The sequence below is a fragment of the Bos javanicus genome, chromosome 14 (genome assembly GCF_032452875.1).
Source record: "Bos javanicus breed banteng chromosome 14, ARS-OSU_banteng_1.0, whole genome shotgun sequence".
NCBI lineage: Eukaryota > Metazoa > Chordata > Mammalia > Artiodactyla > Bovidae > Bos > Bos javanicus.
In genome coordinates this window covers 45,383,992-45,393,508 of record NC_083881.1, presented here as the reverse complement: position 1 = coordinate 45,393,508, position 9,517 = coordinate 45,383,992, and the positions used below count along the sequence as shown (strand labels likewise).

Here is a 9,517-nt window from a genome sequence, read left to right as displayed (position 1 = left end):
TGAATTGGTGATGCCATCCAACCATCTCATCCTCTGTCGTCCCCTTCTCCTCCTGCCTTCAATCTTTCCCAGCATCAGGGTCTTTTCCAATGAGTCAATTCTTTGCATCAGGTGGCCAAAGTATTGGAGTTTCAGCTTCAACATCCAACATCCAACCTTCCAATAAATATTCAGGACTGATTTCCTTTAGGATTGACTGGTTGGATCTCCTTGCAGTCCAAGGGACTCTCAAGTGCCTTTTCCAACTCCACAGTTCAAAAGCATCAATTCTTTGGTGCTTAGCCTTTTTTATGTTCCAGCTCTCACATCCATACATGACTACTGGAAAAACCATAGCTTTGACTAGAGGGACCTTTGTTGGCAAGGTAATGTCTCTGCTTTTTAATATGCTGTCTAGGCTGGTCATAACTTTTCTTCCAAGGAACAAGAGTCTTTTAATTTTATGGCTGCAGTCACCATTTTAAATTTTCATGGCTGCAGTAACAATTTTAATATTAGTGACAGATATCAAACCACAGATCCAGGAATCTTAGAATACCAAGCAGGATAAACACCAAAAACACCTTCATACATGGGCATAGTATATTCAAGCTGCAGAACACTAAAGGCAAAGAAAATCTTGGAACAATGAGTAAAATCATAATCTTGAAAGTTCTCAGATTGTATAAGTGTGCTAGTAGCATGTGACAAGGGATAAAATGTAAGCAAAATTTTTCTTTTCTTATACATAAGGTAAATACACAGACTAGCTCTAAGTAGTAATAGATTTCATATACTCTCTATGTACTTCAGAGATACTGCCTCGAGATTCAGTTCCAGGCCACCACAATAAAGTGAATATGACAATAAAATAAGTCACACGAATTTTTTGGTTTCTCAGTGCATGTGAAAGTTACTTTTATATTATACTGATATACTGTAATTCATTAAGTATGGAATAGCATTATGTCTTAAAAAAAAAACACTGAACATACCTTATTTCAATAATGAAATAATGCTGTTGGCAAAATGTTGCTGACAGACTTGCTCAATGTAAGGTTGCCACAAACCTTCAATCTATTAAAAAAAAAAAACATGCAATGTCTCTGAAGCACAATGAAGCAAAGTGTAATAAAAGGAGATATGTCTGTACATACTATAAAGCTATAAGGACAGCAACAGGATGGGAGTTAGAAACAGGACATATAACTTCTGAAACACTAGAGGGAAAATGATAGATTAAAAAAGAAAAATGTATCAGCAAACTTATACCTACACTGAAGAATTTGAGATCATTAAAAAGAACATGATGTCTGACTCTTTGGGACCCCGTGAACTATACAGTCCATGGAATTCTCCAGGTCTGGAGTGGGTAGCATTTCCCTTCTCCAGGGGATCTTTGCAACCCAGGGATGGAACCCAGGTCTCCTGCATTGCAGGCAAATATACCAAAAAACCTGAGAAGAATATACTCCTAGGAGGAGGAAGAGAATTGAAGTGGGAAAAAGAGAAAAAACGTTTTTTCTTACCTCTTGTATATATATGTACACACTTGTGTGTGTGTATATATGTATGCTTGTGTAGAGTTCATATAATCTGGAAAAGATTTTTTAAAACTACCAGCCTTTCTGTGTAGATCCTGTCTTAATATTGAAGAACGGAGGATGGGTCTGAATTTCTCCTTCTGCAGTGTAAATGAAAGGGCACAATTAACATGAAGAACTGTATGAGAACACAAATTATTTCTCTCCACAAAACCTTCAAATGTCATGTTAGGAGATAGCGCTTCAAAGGGAAATAATTTGTTCCTGGAACACAATTTTCATTTAAACACAATCTTCATTTTGAAGAGAAAACAAATAGACACAGTATAACCCAGCTGGCCTTATGCCCACTTATGTCCCACAAGTGCCATGTAAAACCATGAAAGGAACCACATCAAGGCAGATTAGACCACTGAGAACTTCAAGGAAATCACATCCGCCACGCACAATTTATCTGTGGACCTTTGTTAGAAAAAGCAAGCCAAGTGGCCCAGAGCTAATGGGAACAGTCATCAAATTGGAAGTTATCTTTTGAAATGACATGAAGAAGCAACAATCTTGAAAAAGTCTGGAAAGGTCATTAACTTCATAGACATGGGGCTTTCTTTCTTTTAGGGAATAAAAAAAAGGCATAATGCTATTCATTGTGCTTAAAGCCATTATTATCCTCACAAATTGGACAACCTTTTATTCTTTCCTTTCAGCCCAAGGAAGAGCTGCTTAATTAGTTTGTTTTTATTTTTACAAATTAATGGGCTTACCTGGTGGTTCAGTGGTAAAGAATTTGCCTGCCAATGCAGGAGACATGGGTTCTATCCCTGGGTCAGGAAGATCCCCTTGAGAAGAAAATGGCAACCCACTCCAGTATTCTTGCCTGAGAAATCCCATCGACAGAGGAGCCTGGCAGGTTACACTCCATGGGGCTGTGAAAGAGGTGGGCGTGACTTAGTGAGTAAACAACAACTTATAATAAACTGTTTTTTAGCATTTGAAATATTTCTGAAACATCTCATATATCATTTATAATCTAGAAGTCAGTGTTGTGTAGTATGTTAGGAGAATGGGCTATAGAGCCACACTGCCTGAAAAAGCACCCCAGCTATGACACTGTTCAAGTGACATTCATCAAATATATACCTCCCTGTGTCTTGATTATCTCAACACGAGAATCGTGAAATAGAGGGCATTTCATCCTTGTTGTAAGGATTGAGTGAGATACAATAAGCACATTTCTCACAGCCCTCCTTGGAACAAATTAACACCAATGAAGAATAGTTGTTAAAATCCTCATATCAACCTCGTGAGGTAGATCCTTGTGCTACAGACAAGAATGCTCAGACCTTGAGAGGGAAAGCAACTAGTCCCAGATTTTCCAAATGGTGGGTGGAAATGGTGGAGACAGAGTGCAAATCAAGTGCATTCTGACTACAAAGCCCCTGCTCTCAGCACTCATTAAAATATATTATTTTGTAACTGTTTCATATCACAGTCTTTTGCCTTTACACTTGGATATAAACTCAGGAAACTCAGGATTAGCTGTACCTTCTAGTTGTAGATTTTCCCACGTGGCCCAGATCGGTACCCTGGAAACACATGGGCAAGAGTTGCTGAAAAAGAGAAAACTGACATTTATAAAACACTGAAGAAATGTCTGCCAAGAACTAGGGTGAGATACTGAAATAAATTGCATCCATATTTAATCTGTACAACAGTCTCAAGGGGCAAGTGTTAATATCCCTGTTTTACAGATGTTATACAGATGTTGTTGAGAGGATAAATTTTTCTTTCCCCAGACTGTGTATTTTCTTTGTGGAATGCACACAGTAAATGAGAGCAAGACCTTAAAGCCAAATCAAGCTTGGTAAGAAGCTTAGTTCAGCTACTTACTGAAGTGTGTGATTTGGAGTTATAAAACTTCTCTGAGATTCATCTGTAAAATGCAGATAGCACATACAACCTCTATCAAGGGGTAACTGCATTAAATAAGGCAATATGCATAAAGCCCACTATAGAATCACTGTAAGCAGTTAATAAATGTTAGTTATTATTATTACTGTTGTTACACTATTAATACGAGTTTCAGTAGAGTCAACTGAAGTGAAAGGACCTTTATTCAACTTTAGCCTGACCGTCAGTGTCTGCTTTAAAATGAGAAATATCCTCTTTAAAATGGGAAAGCTTTGGAGGTCAATTACACAGGTAATTGAATCAGTTTGAACAACTCCACTGGGCAGAACCTGTCCAAAATAATCATTGTTTCAGTAAAACAGTTGATAGGACTATTTTAAATAAAACAGTAAAAATATTACTTCCTGACAGGAATATTACCTATAGGTTTATAGAAATAGGCAGCCTGCGGACTGCAGGTAGAAATTGTATGCAGCAAGCACTTCCTTTGAAGCTAAAGGATATGACCTTAGAAAGGACAATGCAGCCAAACTTATTGAGACTTTATCATCATTTGTTGATTGCACTTCAGATGTCCAAAATGCCTTGGGGAAGAAAACTTCACACATAATATTTTCATTTTAGAAACTATGATAAACTCTGTTTATCCAGAATGATCAGTAAATTGAGAGTGCTAGTTATAATCAAATAATATTTGTCAAATATCCTAAGTTAATTAAAAGCTAGAATATTCAAATCAAATAATATACTGTCAGTAGTAAGCATAGCATTCAACTTTCAGCAAGTAAAATGCTTTCTTTGACTGTTCTGAAACTGCTTTAGAATCTTTGCGTGTCCCAGTGTTATCATTAGAAAGCTTAACTGTTATGATAACATAAATTTCAGTGTAAAGTAAGGAAGATTTTCTCACACTGAGCAGTTCCAAGATGAGATGGGTAACACTAGAATTTTGAGGATTCCCTTTGCAGGGGGATTTAAACAAAGGCTGCGGGACTGCTTGCCTGGAAGGTTGCAAACCAGATATTGACATGGAGCGAGGAGTTCCAGAATTGATGTTTCCCACAGCTGATTATCTTCATTTTCTAGGACTATGGTAAGAAAGTACCACCAATTGGGTGGCTTAAACAGCAGCAGCTTATTTTGTCCAATTGCAGATGGAGGTATCATCAGAGTTGATTTCTCCCGAGGCCTCTGTGGCTTGTAGGTGGCGGTCTTCTCCTGTGTCTTCACGTGGTCTCCCCACTGTATGTTTGTGTCCTGATTGTCCCGATCTCTTTTCATAAGGACATCAATCGTATTGAATAAGAGGTCACCCTAATGGCCTCATTTCACTTTAAAACCTCTTTAAAGACCCTGTCTTCACATACAGTCATCTGAGGTACTGTTTGGTTGGTTGGTTTAGTCGTTAAGTCGTGTCCGACTCTTGCTACCCCAAGGACTATAGCCTGCCAGGCTCCTCTGCCCATGGGATTCTCCAGGCAAGAATACTGGAGTGGGTTGCCATTTTGGAGTGATGATTTCAATAACTGAGTTTGGGGGATACACGATTCAGTCCCTAACACTGGTTTTGTAAGAGAATCACTTGGGGACTTCATTAAGGATTCTGAATTCCTTAGAACCACTCTTGAAGATTGGAAGGTCAAGGAAACTGCATTTTTAGCAAGGATCCAATAGGCATTGGTTTGGTGTTTGTTTTTTTTTTTTGTAAGTAGCATAAGATATATCTAAAGCTTGCTCAACTAAAATAGAGAAACTCCTTAGCTTACACAACTGAACATTTCAAGACTAAAGTTTCTTTTCCTAGATCAAGAATCTAAATGACACTGTAGTATAAATAATGCTTTAGCAGCCTGACTGTTCTTTCTACATTTCTTCCATCTGTTTTCTCAGTGTCACCTCCTTTTCTCAGTTCCCTGGTGGTTGGAAGATGGCTTGACCAAGCCCCTGTGTCTTCAGAGGGTCATGTTTATCAGAGTTGAGGGTAAATCTGGTTAACTTTTTACAACACAATACCTAATGCAAAAGATACAAAGTATATAATTATACAAAGCATAATTCAAAGTTTACTTTTGTAATAGATTATTAATGCTGATAGTGTTGACTTAGTGCTTATGCATTAGCCTGTATGCTGACTGCATCATATGTGTATTTATATTCACATTAGGTGCAGTGATTCTCACCATTATACAGATAGGAAAACTGAGTCTCCCAGAGGCTATCTCTTGCCCAAGGTGTCAGAGTGAATAAAAGAGACAGAGCTGGAATTCACATTTCAACACTGTGGTTTTCAAATTCTCACTTCTAAATGCCGTATTCTGCTGCCTCATTAACGTGCTAACTATGGGTGTTAGCACTTTTTTTTCTTAAAATTGATTAATTTTCATTAAACATTTTCCTTATAAACCTTTTTCCCTTTTAATTTTACTGAGTCATCCCTGACAGACAGCCCTGTGTAAGTTGAATGTTTATAGCTTTGTGACTTGACTGACCTTATTATGAAAAATTAATCACCATAAGTTTTATCATCCATCAGCTCACATAGATACAAGGAAAGTGTTTTCTTGGTGAAGAGAACTTTTAGAATTGATTCTCTTGGCGGTTTCCAAATGCACCACCCAGTCGGGTTACTTAGCATCAGTAAATGATACTTTACAGCCTGGAGTTAGCTCTCTCCATCAGAGCTGCACTACCTGAAATGTTCAAAGTTTTGATGATAAAAGGAAAACATATTCTTTATCCTAATCATCCTTATGTACTAGAAAGACCATTTGTCGGCCTGTCATTTACACAGTTGTCATCCAAACTCAATATACGATGGTCACTGTATTTCTTAGCCCTCGCCACAGGGATCTTTATAAGGTGATGACTTCTTAATTCAATTTAGTATAGGCAAATGGAAAAAAAAAGTAGTCCAGAAATGCTTCTTAACTCCCCTACTGAAGCTGTGAGTCCCACCTGATGACTACCAGCTTGACAAGATAACCAACTTGCAGACTGCAAAAAAAAAAAAAACAAAAACAACAAAAACCAGCATTCACTGTGAGTTGTCCTTATTCAGCTAAGTACGTTTATTTCACTACTGGACTGTAGCAAAGGTGTTGGTAGGTCTTTCCCTGGAATGTGGGCAAGATGCCTGTGTCCTGTTGCTGAGAAAGTGCATATAAATGCCCAAGCCTGTTTAGTGGTCTTTACCAAAAATAGCTTGGCCTTTTGACTCACCCAGGCTGCCGGTAAACTGTTTTTTTTTTTTTTCCCCCCTCTCCACAGATACACTAAATCTAGTAACATCACGTCAGTGCATTCCAAATTGGAGGCAACATTGACTTTGTTTTAGTTTGGGAATCCTTATTATTGGTTCATAAGTTGGATCAGAGAACACTGGGACAAGAAGGATCTGACAGATATTCAGTCTTCAGCCCAGCCTCGTAGATTTATAGATAAGAAGCAGAAGCCCAGAAAGGTTAAGTGACCCCCACAAGCACACATTGCTGGTAAGTGGCAGACCCAAAATAACTCTGGGCTGCTAATGCGTGAAGCAGTCTGTTTTCTGCCAGGGTCTCAGCCGGAGATTTCGTGGGTGGGTTGTGCCAGGTTCCTCTCAAGAGCAGTTTGGGGGAGTGATGGCAAGATATGAGTCTTGGCTGCCCTTGTATTTACAGAATTTTTATTTGGACATGTGCTGCTTTTGCAAGAAGGAATTTGAGAATCAAATAATACAGAAACCAGGAAAGCAAATAGATATTTTGATGCTCAAACTTGACCATGGGTGGCTTTTTAACAGGGCCTTTAGGGAAAGCTAGTTTGCGTTAGCAAGCTTCTCTGAGATCTTTCAATGCCACTGTCATCCCTGTGGCTCAGGTGTCTAAGCCTCACACCTTCCCAGGTGGTCCAAGTGCACTGTTTTGCACACAGAGAGGATCCCCACAGGCTGCTCTTTACCCAGTGATCAAAACCTCTGTGCTTCTCCGTATGCTTGGCAGCTGGGCCAAAGTTTCATTTTCATACAGATCTTTTCTTTTCTCTCTCAAATCTTCCTCTCATCTGCTTGAATCTCAGGATAGGCTTTTGTTGTGTTTTGTTTTCCACTGAAAAGGGTATAAATTACTTCTATTTTATTCAGTCTGATAGACCTGTCTGTAATGTGAGGGTGGGATTTGCAGTTACAAGATGAAATCTGATCACACTAAAGAAGGGCTTCCCTGGTGGCTCAGCAAAGAATCTGCATGCAATGCAGGAGACCCAGGTTCAATCCCTAGATCAGGAAGAGCCCCTGGAGAAGGAAATGGCAACCCACTCCAGGATTCTTGCCTGGAAAATCCCATGGACAGAGGAGCCTGGAGGGCTACAGTCCATGAGGTCACAAGAGTCGGACTCGAATTAGTGACGAAACCACCACCACTAGCAAAGAAGGCAAGTATGCCTTGGCTGAGTAGCTATTAAATTTGTCTTTAAACAAATATCCAGAATATAATAAAACCTGAATAATAACTACTTCAGTTTAAAAGGGAGTAAATCGGGCACAGATCATGGAGCAGCACTTATTGTGTATGCCAGTTTTACAAGTGAGGAAAGCGATCCTCAGAAAATAAGGAATGTGGGTCAGGTACAAAGCTAGGAAGTGAAAAAATAAGAATTTAGACCTATATTTATATCTGAGGCTCACTAGGGGTCTTGTTATTTCCATTTGCCAGGCAGTCAGTCTCTATAACTGTTTGACTTTTTAATGGGAATATTAAAATCTGTTGTGAAGTGTTTTAATATTCATTATGTCCTTTGCTCTTTCTAAATCCTTGAAAGGAAACTAGATATTACTTTACCCACCTGAAAAGAAAGATACCTGAGGGTATGTTGCTGTTTCTTTTTCTTTTTTTTGCATTAGCAAAATGGCAAAATAGAAAGACACTGAATTCATCTCCTCTCAGGAGCACACCTAGATCACAACTATCTGCAGAATAACCATCTAAGAAAAAGACCAAAACCTACTAGAAAAGATCTACAACTGAAGACATAAAGAAAGAACCCGAATGAGATGAGGTTTCCCACCATCCCTATATTGAGATGCAATTGACAAATACAATTGTACAATATTGAAAAATCAGATCAGATCAGATCAGATCAGTCGCTCAGTCATGTCCAATTCTTTGCGACCCCATGAATCGCAGCACACCAGGCCTCCCTGTCCGTCACCAACTCCCGGAGTTCACTGAGACTCACGTCCATTGAGTCAGTGATGCCATCCAGCCATCTCATCCTCTGTCGTCCCCTTCTCCTCCTGCCCCCAATCCCTCCCAGCATCAGAGTCTTTTCCAATGAGTCAACTCTTCACATGAGGTGGCCAAAGTACTGGAGTTTCAGCTTTAGTATCATTCCTTCCAAAGAAATCCCAGGGCTGATCTCCTTCAGAATGGACTGGTTGGATCTCCTTGCAGTCCAAGGGACTCTCAAGAGTCTTCTCCAAAAATAAAATTAAATTTAAAAAAAGATACCTGAGCTTCAGAGAAGTTAGTTGACTTACACAAAGTTACTGCCCAGAAGCAACTAATATGGGACTCAAATCAAAGTCTTGTAAGTCTAAAGCAAAGTGAATAGTGAAAAGCACTGGCAAAGTGAGCTCAAGAGACCCAGACTCAAGTTCAAACTATTCATTCCACTTATTTGAAGTATATCCTGGACAGATTACTTATATCTGTGATATTCATTTTCTAGCTGTCCGCTAAGTGGGACTAAAATAACACCCTGTGGCTGGATTGTTATGAAATAAATCTGAAATATCTTTTCTGACCAAAAAGTAATTTATATGTGCTATGAGTAAAACCATTTTAAAACTTACAACTTTTACAGCTTAAGAGTTCAAACTTCAAAACAATATTAAAAGTTAAGAGACTATACCCCAATACAAAATAAAAAGATTTTTAAAAGTTAATAGATCCATTTATGATGTGAATGTGGAAATTCTCTTTTGCTCATAAAGGTTATTTAATCAGTTTGATCCTCACAAGAAGGTGCTCATTTAAGTATTTTGGCCATTTTCTCTTCTAACTTGATAATCTATGAGATAATTAGAAATACTCAGTGTCTTTTACTTC

General features: G+C 38.6%; 1 protein-coding gene across 1 annotated transcript in view; it reads left to right on the top strand.

The window, feature by feature from the left end:
* Nucleotides 1-6,777: 6,777 nt before the first annotated feature.
* The window catches only part of COLEC10 (collectin subfamily member 10), a 134,317-nt gene continuing 131,577 nt past the window's right edge, over nt 6,778-9,517 (top strand). Inside the window, exon 1 of the mRNA XM_061439087.1 lies at nt 6,778-6,922. The gene's annotated coding sequence lies outside the window, so the exon portion shown is untranslated. The remainder of the gene's footprint in view (nt 6,923-9,517) is intronic.